Source organism: Zonotrichia albicollis, chromosome 7, assembly GCF_047830755.1.
Source record: "Zonotrichia albicollis isolate bZonAlb1 chromosome 7, bZonAlb1.hap1, whole genome shotgun sequence".
Classification (NCBI taxonomy): domain Eukaryota; kingdom Metazoa; phylum Chordata; class Aves; order Passeriformes; family Passerellidae; genus Zonotrichia; species Zonotrichia albicollis.
The window spans coordinates 16278018-16290612 of record NC_133825.1 but is presented as its reverse complement, the minus strand read 5'-3'; the positions used below and the strand labels follow the sequence as shown (position 1 = coordinate 16290612).

General features: G+C 38.2%; 1 long non-coding RNA gene across 1 annotated transcript in view; it reads right to left on the bottom strand.

The window, feature by feature from the left end:
- The window catches only part of LOC113459778 (uncharacterized), a 572931-nt gene that overhangs the window by 133485 nt on the left and 426851 nt on the right, over positions 1-12595 (bottom strand). Inside the window, exon 6 of the long non-coding RNA XR_012581053.1 lies at positions 4377-4512. This is a non-coding gene — a long non-coding RNA (uncharacterized LOC113459778). The remainder of the gene's footprint in view (positions 1-4376; positions 4513-12595) is intronic.

The window sequence follows — 12595 nt, the reverse complement described above, 5'->3', positions numbered from 1 at the left end:
AACTAACTTGGCTACAGAGAGTGAATGCATTCTGTGCAGCTGCTCAAGAATTGATTAACTCCTCGTGTGTTTGAGCAGCACCTCTCCAGCGCTGCCAATGCTCAAGTGCCCCTGCACCAGCATCCACCAAGAGGAGAAACTGTGGTGGAATGCTGTTGTCAGCTCTGGAGCAGAGACTTAATCTGGATTTTGTCCTAAACCTGCTGTCATTCTTTGAATAATGACATCAATACTAGGAGATTTTGCAGCAGCTGAACTATAATATGGATAATGAGCTGCGAAGTCTGGTATGCCAATTGCCAGCTTCAATATTTTTCTCTTCTCTCCAGAATTTTCTAAGTGAAAACCTAGTTGAATATATTGAACTATGTTTTCACATTTACTGCCAATGAAAGAGCACAGAAGAGTTTCATCTTTCAGGAAGTTAACTGGTTTTTTAAATGAGATGTTCAATAATAAAGTTAATGGTCATCTTTACAATTTTCATGTCAATTGAGACATTAGTCATAGATGAAGATTTGTTCAGGGAGGAAGAACAGAGTATCCCTCTGTGGGGTTTATTTCTCTGGGGAAAATAGATTCTGCTTAATGAAACTATGAAAGGATCCTGAGTGTAAAGGCAAGGAGTAAACCAAATTTTTAAAAATTGTTTTCAGAGCAAAGTCAAAATTGATAAATTGCTTCCTCTCAGATATGTTGCTTTACAAAATTTAAAAAATTCCCCCAATGCCCTGGCAGCTGACATTCAAAACTAAAAGAAAAGAAATCAGTTTCTTGGCCTCTAGAGACTACTAAAAGCTCTGTCACCCCCACAACCCCTTTGCTGTACCCTCTGCCTTTGGGGAAGAGTTTGTAAATTGTCAGCTTACCCCCTGAGAAGAGCACTCTAGGACTTTACCATAAGACTGCCCCTTTTTAGGGGTCCCTCAGTATTCTGCTCCATACCTTAATGGGGTTAACAACATAATTTTCTGTAAAAAAGCATCTTCCAGCTACAATAATGGGATTTGTTCTGAGCACTCTCATCCTCTTTTTCCTTATCTTTAGTTTCATTTGCTGCAACAAAGACTGTGCTGAAGCCTCACTCTCTCTCACTGAAGAATTTCAAGGCTTTTATCCTAACCTACCATGACACTGAATTTTGGCATTTTTAAAACGTCCAGTTCGTCCACAGAACATCCTTTTGAGGCTGGCTGCACTGCATTACCCATGCTCTAAGGATGAGACGCCTCAAAGCAAATAAATCAGGAATTGTCATCAGGCTGCAGGGTTAAATCCAGCTGAAATGCACAGAATGAGGCTGTGAACAGCAGGGTGCAGTGGGCTGGGAACCAGAGCCAGGCAGCAGCTCAGTGCCCATCCTGCTACCCCAGCTGCACACCAGCCCACTGAAGCCATTTTATTCAGTTTACTGGGCACCACTCAGTACCAGTAAATGGCTGATTTGGGCTTTGGAACAGCAAGAGCTGTTTTGATGACAACAGAGGTGGAGAGTGACCTTTGAAGCCTATGCAGAACTGCACTTTACTGTGGGATCTCAGCACATCACTCCGGATGTCCAGAGCTACCGACACAACCCTTGCGGGGCTCGGAAATCCTGGAATGTTGCCAGAAGTGCCTGGTGGCTTGACTTTGACCCTTTGAGGGATGTGCCACCTGTTTGAGGACATGAGAGTCACTTGGCAATGAATGGTGTAAGAATGATGTATTTACAGGGTGAAATACAGATTTTAGGATTTTGGTACAGGGCGGTTATAGAGACAAGATGGAGGAATCAGGGCCTGCCTCGTGGTTCTTCTTTCTTCTTCTTGTCATCCATCTTCTGTGGTGATGTTGGCATTTTGGGATTGGTTCTTGGTGAAGGTGCACTTGCTAATATGGGTGAAAGGTATTAGGAAATAAAGGTAAATATGATGTACGTCATTTTTAGTATAAAAAGAGTTGACCGCCCAGTGGGAGGTCAGAGTGCCCTTGGCTGTCTTGCTGGTCAGACCTCTGTCAGGCAGAGAGAAAATTCTTTAGATAAGAAATAATAAGCAATTTGAAGACTGAAAATCTGAAGAGCCCAGACTCGTCCTTTGAAGCGCGGGCTGTCCCAAGGCCATCCTACACATGTCTGGGCAGAGACAGACAGCCAAAATGGACACTTTACCTATTGGGATTGTACCCAGATAAGTCTTTCTTACATTTAAGTGATAAAATTACTGCTGAATTTTATATTTTCTTGATAAGCGTACAGAAAACTATTTAGTATATTTTGAAACGCTGGGGGCTTCTTAAGGGAGTACAATATCTAATTTAAGAAATTACATTATGATTTTCCAAAGAGGATCTAGAAATACTGCGACAGTTGTCACCATCTACTACTGTGCTGAGAGGCAAAAAATCATGCAGAAGCTTGCAACTCTTGAGTAACTGATCAACAAATCATATTAAAACTGTTCCAGAGATTGACCTGCAACCTCACAGTTAATAAATATATTTTCACTGATTTCAACAAGTTGTACTTTGGGGCATTACTTACTGGAAAAGAATGTCAGCAGTAAATGCTTAACAAATTAACTCATTATTCCACTTGGACTTTTTGTGGAAAGTAACCAGGAAAGTTTCAATACTTTCTGCATTATAAATGATAAGAGTATTCAAAGATGAGTATTTGCAGTAAGAATTTATTATCCTTTCAAGTCCTTACTCTCTTATTTATATCCATTTCCAGCTTTCTTAGTTCGAATTTACATGCCTTCCACATCCTATCTGAACTAAATAAGAACACAGAATAGAGCAAAACCAATTCACTGTGTGCTACCTACAAACATGGTATGTACATGTTATGCTTCTTCATTTAATTAGACTCTTTACCATATAACTGCACTCGAGTGTCTACATGAATGTTGGTCAAGAACTTCCTTGTGCTGTCTTTGCCTTAAAATTTGTATGTTTCATCATGTCCTCACAAAGAAAGGCTCACAGGGAGCAGTCAAAGAAAATAAGTACATTTTGCCGAATATCTGCTAATCACTAATCAGCTGGCAGCTGCTCAGTACTGGGGAATCTTCTGAATGACACATGTACAGGAAACAGCTCTACAATGAGTCTACAAAGTCATGGCTTTGGGCAAAGCTGTGAAGCAGATTTGAGAATAGTGAAAACAAAATGGTACAGGTTTAAATCAAGTGGGTGAACCCACACCCACACAGAGAGATTCCCAACCTTAGAAACCAGTGACAAGACCTCTGGAGAAGGGTGCCATGGATGCTCAAAACAGGAACTACTTTGGAAATTACATCATTTGTACACTGCGTGCTGAATGACCAAAACCTTAAGATAAAAGCTTTTGAAATTTTTTACAGTATTTTTTTGTTACTATTCTAATCGCTTCCTATGTGCAAAAGTATTTCCAAGTGTTGCAGTATATAAAGAAAAAAAAGATTTCAATTTGTCTCATTTTTTGTATAATTCTCCAGCAACGATAAAAAACAAATCTAAAAAGAAATTTTGATATATAATTAGCTGAAAATGTAATCGCACTTTCAAAACTGCTGGGGAAACTACCAGTGCAATATTCAAGACATAGAGCTCTATGACTAAAAAAATTAAAGCAAAAACAAAATGAAAGAACCCAAAATAAACCAGCGAGGTCAGGAATCATTACTGCAACTCATTAGCTAAGCATACTTTCCTTTAGAGGCAAGTCTTTCTTAAAAAGAGTGTACAAGCACACTTGCTCTGATGTATTAATTTCAAATTCTTTCTTTTCTGAAAAAGACAGATATGTTACATGATCATTATAGTCACTGTGTAAATAAGGCTTTATTTCACTGTGAATCTACATAAATTGCTGTAACAGTATATTGATCTTACCTTTTAACATCCACTTTGAATTGTCTGACCAGGAAAGGAAACTGGAAAAGCAATCTCCCTGCCAGCATAGTCAATCACTGCCTCCACTGCCAATCCAGTAGAAACTCTTTGTCATTAAAAGCCAATATCCCATGCATTTTAGGATATTTTTTTAAAAAATCACCTTAGGGAACTAGTGCAAAAACTAGAGAGGGAGATACTAAACAACAACTCATCTAAAGATAAAAACCCTAATAATATAAATCAATAAATAATTAAAATTAGAAACGGTAATACAAATGAAAAAATGAAAAAAATTGTGTCATATTTCAAACTTCTTTACAGTTGTTTGATATTTATTTTACCAGTTCTTGTTTTATAATGTATTTTAAATTTCTTTATAATGAATTTTTAACTGAGAAACATCTTTTCTGTAATTTAGCCCACAGTCATTTGAATCATTAATTTCCACTAGTACATTTGCATAATACCAGTTCACCTCTAAAATTCGTCTGTTTCAAGGACTGCTTTCTTACCTGAAGTCATACAGCTCTGTATGGGATGTAGGCACCTTTCTGCTGCTTGGGGCCGTGTTGGAGGGCTTGCAGGAACATATTCTTTCTCTGTCCAAGAGACTCAGCTGATGGGTGGTATGGAACATGGTGCAAAAAACTGTCAGAGAAAAACAAGAGTTAGCACCATTAGGTGGAAAAAAAATGTTGCCTGAAAAACAGTGCATATATGTGTCAGGGAAAGACAAAAATAGGTAACAAAATGCAGGAATTTTGCATACTGCATATTTATTTACATATTATAACAAAATACTGCCTTCCCCAATTCTCCTCAACACACTGGGAGAGATCTTCATACTTGAACCTCTTTTAAAATAAATTTTCATCATGCTTGTTTAATGTCTTTTACTATACTGGCATAGGACTGTCATCAACTGGGGTATATTGAGAAGAAATTTAAAAAATAACACAAATAATATTAACATATACTAATATATTATTTATATTAATATATAATAATATTAACATCTGGTTAATGTTTTTAAAAATCCATCTTTAAAAATAATAGTGTTTTGGCCTTCAGAAGGCCAAAAACAAAATACAGGGCACTTTTCTGGGATTTCTACTGATCCTATTATTACTTACCCAATAGTTAAAAAAAGGTTTTGCCTTTTGTTGTTTTGTTTTGTATTTTGCCATCTGGGCTGAGACAAATGCCAGTGGCTGCAATGGGACACAGATACTCAGAACGGTGCTGGGAACCCACAAAGGCTCTTCCAAAACTGTAAAAGCAGAACCAGCAGGAGTCTGAGAGCAATACAATGAGCATTGTTAGGGAAACAGAGTCTTGTGCAAACAAATATTAAATGACGCAGTTCCCCTCAGTGATTAATTAATTTGGGATATGCCAGAAGAACCCAAAGCAATGGAGTGTATAGGCAGAGTAAATCAAGTGCTCTCTCACAATAGAGACAAGAGGCATTTAATGAAATCAAAAGGCTGCACTTTAATACATTAAAAACTGATTAAGTGGATGTTTTAACACAACACAAAATTACCCAGAACAATTCACTGGAGGAGAAGAGTAAGAGATTAGAAAACAGATACATGCGCTGGCTGCACTCACACAAAGTGTGTCTGATCTCATGTTTGAGGAAGCAGTCAGCCACTGCTGAACACAAATGGTGATTTTCCCTCTTTCTCTGAGCTGTCCATTGACCTGTGAGCAGTAAGACCTAGAACAGTCCTACTGGCAGGGGAAACTCTAAAAAATGGCCAGCACACTATGCTGCAAATAAGAGTTACCCTGTGTGAAGTGAGCTGTAGCAGCTGGCCATGTGTCTGCTCTTAGCACTCCCTAAGCACTTAGGCTTAGCTTACAGCTCTTTCAAGAGAAAGGGCAATGATGATCACTGAAGAATGACTAAAGGGAATGGTTCAAATTGGTGTTTCTATGAAAAGCCAAAATGCACAGACACAAAAAATTAAACCTTCTTCCCCACACACATTAACATGACAGTAAAATTGTGCTCAGAAAAAAGTTAAGAAATTACTTAGGCCACAGGACAATAGTGAGAACTGCATATGGAAAATTGTCCAGCTGGATCCTGAGTTATGTCTCAGACAAATGCTGCCATGGGCCAGGGATGTGCCAGCTCCAGGCTGTCAGAGAAGGGCTGACTTCCACCCACTGTGAATATATGAACAAATGCTGACACAAAACCAGCCTGAACTGCACAGGTCCCGCTCCTGACTGACTGTTCAAACCTCACAATGTGAAAAATGCATGTATTTTATGATTGGCTTTTCGCAAATATTAAAATGAATATCATATGTGGTGTGTTAGAAAGTAATGCTGTATTAATTCTCTTAAGTACTGTGTTAAATATAGTTTTAGGTTATAAAAATTGTTAAAATAGAAACTGTGCTATGTAAGATGCTTTGTTTAACAAGAAGGGCTTGCAGTGACATAGCAGCCACAGGACACCTAAATCTTTCAGAGAAAAAGAATTTATGGCCTTCTTATCAGAAGAAATAAACTTCTTCCCACCTCAAAGGCGCTATTAGGATTAGAGGGAAGAAGTTGAGGAAGACCAGATAGAATCCTGTATTTGAATGGAATTTATGCATCATGCATGAAGTGTATGAATATGCAACAGGCTATTGCTTTTAAGGGTTAATCCTTTTTTAATGGGTGTCCTTCTTCGGGCTCATGCTGCCCAGAAAAAGGCACCCGGACGTCTGTAACTCTTTGTTTTTATTGTCTCATATAGTCCTAATTCAGTTTGTCCAAATTGTTATTACTCTAATTGTGTTACTATATTTTTTAACCATTTTATTACTATTAAACTTTTAAAATTTTAAAAACTAGTGATTGGCGTTTTTCACAACAGGAATTTTAGTTTGCTGTTTCACAAGTCTTCAACAGCTCCCAGAGACCACAGGAGGGATCTACATTCAATCACTGGAGGCTGGGCCTAGTATGTTTCATTTGCAAAGTTAATGGAAGTTTTAGGAGTAGTTGCTTTCAACAGTACCTTGAGTATGCTCCTGCCTTGACCCTGCCTTACACTGCTCAGTTAGGGGAACAGAGAGCGCTCTCACTGCTGCTGTCGCCCCTGGGCCTGATCTTTCCTGCTTTTCAAGACAAAGCTGACATGCCATGAGACACAGCTAATGCCACAGGGTAAATCAATTTTGAGGCACTAGGTCAAGAAACTCCAGGGAACAGTCCTACAAACCTGAGCATGGAGGCCTCTGCCCAAGAATAACACCATGTTAGCCCCAGGCAGCTAACACATGAGGAAACTGTGGTATCAGTTATGAAATAAATACACTTCCCCTGGCAAAACCAGGAGATACCTATGTCGGGACAGACAAATCAAAATGACAGTGCTCCCACTGGATTTTTGAAATAAATATATGTATAGTGCCACTGCTCATCGGATGGAGCTCTACACAAAAGTTAGAAGAAGCTGCATTTATAAATCAAACCTGGATTTCTCTAAATGCCTCTCACAGCTCAGCTGAAGTGCATCCAAGTGTAAGTGTCTGGTTTTATCTTCCTAATCTGACAGGTAAGAAGAGCTAACATCAGGATACAGGAACCTCATTCCCACCAACCAGACTCATGCCTGATATCCAGTTCAAGAGAAAGACAGACAGGTAGATGATTGTTCCACATGACTCCATTCACACTTGCCAGACAAGGCTTAGCCAGCTAATGGTGGCTTGAACTTGCACAAATAAAATAAAATAAAATTAGAAAAAAAGGGGAAATCCCCCAAAACAACAACTTCAAAAAAAAAACCCAAACAACCCCCCCCAAAAAAACCAAACAAAAATCCCAGCAAATCCTCATTTCAAAAAGGCTATAATCGGGGGTCTTTTTGGACACACTCTTTTTCCCACTCAGGACTGTGAATAGAAATGTTAACAGGAGTAGTAAGAAGTTTTCCTTCAAGTTGTGACTGTCATAAGCAATGAGAAATCATCTTCAATCCACAGTGATTTCTTTCATTTTAAAGGAAACAGAATAAAGGCAAGCTCACTGGGATGCAGCACAAAATATTGACATCTTGTTAACACCACAGAAACTCAGAAAACAAAATGGCTGCAGTAGAAAACAAAATGGCTCCTGTACCGCACAGCTCTAATGAGAAAGGCCCTTCCTGGAACATAGTCATATATACCACATTTCATAATCACATATGCCACAAAAAACCTAAGTTATCTTACATGATTTATAATAGAGGATATATTCTGCACTATTCTGCATTTTCCTACCCTGCAATAACCTATAAACTTCCTGGGTGCTATGCTATCCCTCCCAGCCATGCAACACTGCAAAGGCACCAGCTATGATGCAGACCATCATATCTATAGCTGAGCTTTCTGATGCTCCACTACCAGTGTTGTTTCCATCTTTTCTCTCTTCCAAGACAACCTTTTGTCAACAGATTTGTATTTTCTCTCTCCTTCTCTCTGTATATGGAACTATTTGCTGTCACTGCTGCCCAACAAAGACTCTGTATTGTCAGGGTTTACACCGAGTCACCTCATTTTATCAGAGCTTTTCCACAAAATCCTGTCACAATGCTGGATCACTGGGGCTCAAAATCAGAAAAGGATTATTTATTCCCCCCAAAAGATACAGAACAGACATAAGAAGGATTAAAAAAATGTGAAATACAAGGCTGTTTTTTGTGTCAGGTACAAACAGGTGACGTGTATTTGTGAATGCGAGATGTGTGGACACTGACAAGGGGGGACAGTTGCGAATTCTAATATTTACTGAGGAAAATAAAGCGTGGAAAAAGGCCTTTGAACCTATCCTTTGTTTGCAGTTAACCCTGCTTGATTTAGGAGCATTGGAATTAAGGTGTTAAGGATGTTGCTTTTTGCTTGCATTTAATCCATATAAAGCTCTGCAATGATAACCTTTTGAGGTATAATGTTGTATCCTTGAAACTATAGCTTTGGAATATATATATAAAGGAAATATGCTTATCTCACGCCTTATTGAAGCAGAGAAAAACAGCTTGAGAAAGGAAGATGAACATCACCTCAAGGGTTTGTGGTTTCGACCAAAGGGAAGCTGGACATCACTGTTATGAGATTTATAGTCTCTGCAATTAAAAGGTGGACACACATCTGGGAAGCTGGACCCCACCAGATGGGATTGGTCTTTCTTCTTTCGGAAACTGGACCGTCACCATCTGGGGATACTCCTTTGAGATACATCCTGAGAAATTAAAATCACAATAGTGTATAGAATTGTGATGTAATAATTTAGAATAAAAATTGCTGATGAGTAAAAGATTGGAAATAGAAACTGCTGAAAAAAATACTGATGAGTACCCCTATAAATACCTGTAACCATCAATTATCGGTGTGCAGTTGGAGGGAAAACTTCCCCCACTGTACCCAGCACTGTATTGCTCATACTTTACCATATTAAATTATAAATTGATTGCTGCTTGAATATTGGCCTAGTCAAGCTTCGTATTCATAAGAGAAAGAAAAAAAATTGCCTCACATAAATAGTAATATTTTCCTGCCACTCCTGGAAGTGCATTCAGGCCGCCTGGCTACAGACTCTCTGACAGAAACGCCCCAGCTATAGCCAGCAACTGCAGACTTTTTTTTTTTTTTTTTTTTTTTTTTGTATGTGTGTGGCCTTCTTTAAGTCAGACTTGTTAAGAATTACGTCTGAATGCTTATTTTCCAGCCTTCCACTCACACAAAGCAATGTGAGCTCCACCAGCTACATGGAGCTCAACCCTCATCAAAGACAGCTTCTTCATTTTCAATAACACAGACTTGGCTTTGATTTGCATTTCGGTTCTTTGTTTCAAAATCTTTTTGTTGTTCTGGCTGCTAGAGTAAATTTTAAATTAAAAATCCCCCATGTAATGCTACAGGGTTCTGAAATGTAGCACATCTGTCAGAACTAGGACATACGTCTCACCAGTGACATTAAACAGGGTAATTTCTCCCTTACCCAGTCGAATATGCTCTTTGAGTATATATATATACTGCCATTCTTTGAACAAATATCGGAGCGTCTTAAAGATATCTAGAACTCTAGCAATATAAAATATGGAACATACCAAAGAAAGACTTGCTTCTTATTAATTTTAATTAAAGCATTTATTCACTACACTCAGATATTCAGACTTTACCTTATTACACTGATGAATATAGATCTTCCCAGTTTTGTACATTGTAATGGAATGCATCCAGTGATCAATATGAAATAGGGACCAATCTTAATAATTTTGCAAATAATTTTAATAGTTCAGGTGTTGTAATATAGCTATAATTTCTTTTAATGTTCATATGAGATTGCTCTATTTTATATAGGGATTGGAACTTGCATTTCACTTTTTGTGACAGGCATATGACCATTTAGAGCCTTTCATGTATTTGCCATTCTTGGAATAAATGAAGCTTTATGAATTTGTAATCCACAAACATGGTCCCCTTGGCTATTAAAATGTTTCTGAGAGTTAATGTTAACGAAATAGACCAAAGAACTTGTAATTGGGACAATATTCTTCTGTTTCTGAACTGCAGTAAGAATTGATATAGCAGGTATGCACTAAAGAAAGGCAAAAGTGGTAAGGGTTGTCAAAACAAGCAGCAAAAACTCTTCAGAGTCTCATATTTTCAGATATGGTATTTCTTTATCTGTCTTCTTCCATCTACCAAATGAAACTCTGAACCACATTTCCTTGGCTTTGTTTTGACATAAATTAAGTATGAGGCTTGCTGTTTTTGAAATAGTTGTCGGAGACCCTAAGTTAAATTTGTGCTTAACTGAAGACAGTGGGTCACTTTGCATTTTCCTGCTGTTTGCCTCCTATTTTGGAGACATAAAACCATGAGCAGTTTGATGGACTTCAGAAGTCAAAGCCTATAGTGCAGTTTTGACCCTGCTGTTGCTAAAGAGGAAGGCAACATCTGCTTCCTGCTTCCCCTTTGCTAGCTTTATAGCATCTGTACTGGAAACTGCACAAGTTCTATTAACTACCATACTTTATTTACTCACTGGTTTCAAATGCACTGGTGGGCTCACCTTCTGGTGGGCCAGAAAGAGTGGACAAAGAACAAAAGAATTTTTTGCAGTGTTTTTAAAAATCAAGCCAGTACCATTTATAAAACATGATAGCAATGATTTCAGCAATTGGCACACTGAGAAAATGGTAAACCAGAAGAGTACAATCTATGGGCATAACTAACATTTTAAAACAAACTACTCTGTAAGCTCTGCCCATGAGAAAAAGGTTCAGAACTTCTAAAACTACTGGGAACTCCACTGATGGTTCTTTCTGCCTGGACTATCCATGGCAGACCTTTGATGAAGACCTTTGCGCCTGTTTACTAGATCAGCTCCAAACAGATAATCTGGTATAACTCCCTGCCTTCCTTTGATCATTATTCACTACACTGTTATCAAGTCACCAAATATATTCTTGGTATAAAAAAACCAGAACTTAACTTCTCAACAAAAGAGAAGTCAATATTCAAGGCACAGATTCCCTTTAGACTCGGACACAGAAAGCCTGTCTTCCCTACTTATTTCAGCAGCACAGAATTTCCATTTATGTGTTGCCTCTTGCTTTCTAAAACTTGGCAATGTGAATCCACAGTGTAACACAACCTCCATGTATCAATGAACACAGCAGATCAGATGTGAATTATGGGTTGAATACCCAATTGCAGGGGTTGCTGCTAACAAAACACTAATGGTTTTATCTTTGAGATGAAAGAGATTTAAGCAATTCCAAGTCCCTGAATAAACACCTCTGCCCAGGCATATTATGCTGCTTTATCAAACTCATGTATTTCATTAAATCTAGTAAAATATTTTTCTGCAGCTTGCAGAGATCTCTTCCTGCACATTTTCTACAGACATTTCATGGCTGAGTCTGCACATAGACTACTCATTAGCTTGAGAGGAACTGTACACAAAGGCTGGAAGAGCACACCCTGGGTTGGAAGTGTATTTTCCTGCATAAAAAAAAAAAAAATGGCAATTCTGTTATTTGAGGCTTTTCCTGAGCAATTTAAATTCCAAATAAATACTGACAAGCAGAAAGCTCATAAAATTGCCAGCTCATTATAAAAGCACAACTGAAATACGGTAAACATAAAAATCCATGATGAACAGAAATCTGCATCGTCCTTTATTCCCTGCCTCTTTCAACCTTCCCAAGTGTTTTTCATCTTTCCAAGATATATTATCAGATTTCAAACTGGGATAACAGCCCTCTGAAAGGGTTTCATTTGCTGAATAATAATTCTTCCAAACATATTCAGCTGAGTTCTCTCACCAGGTATCTACTAAACAAACAGGATGTTGAAAATACTCTTCTCTGGCAAGCTCTCTCATTTTCTTTCAAAAAAGGCTCATGCCCTCTCTCAAACAATTTTTCAAAAGATAATTCTCGACATGTGGGATTAATCATAGCCCAAAGGTTGCTTCTGCCATGTCATTAACTATTTGTACCTGACTCAAAGGACGCAGGCCAAAACATTCCAGCCTTGATGCTCTTTGTTCACACCCTGTCCCTAAAGCTGTGCAGGATGGAAAAACGAGAGGGACTGCATCATTCATACCTTATAAGCCAAAAAGTAGTATGAGGAGCAATTTTTACACAATTTGGTGATCTATTTTGTTTAAGAACTGTCCCAGAATCAAATTTCTCTGTATTTATCATGTCCCAAGGATGCAATGA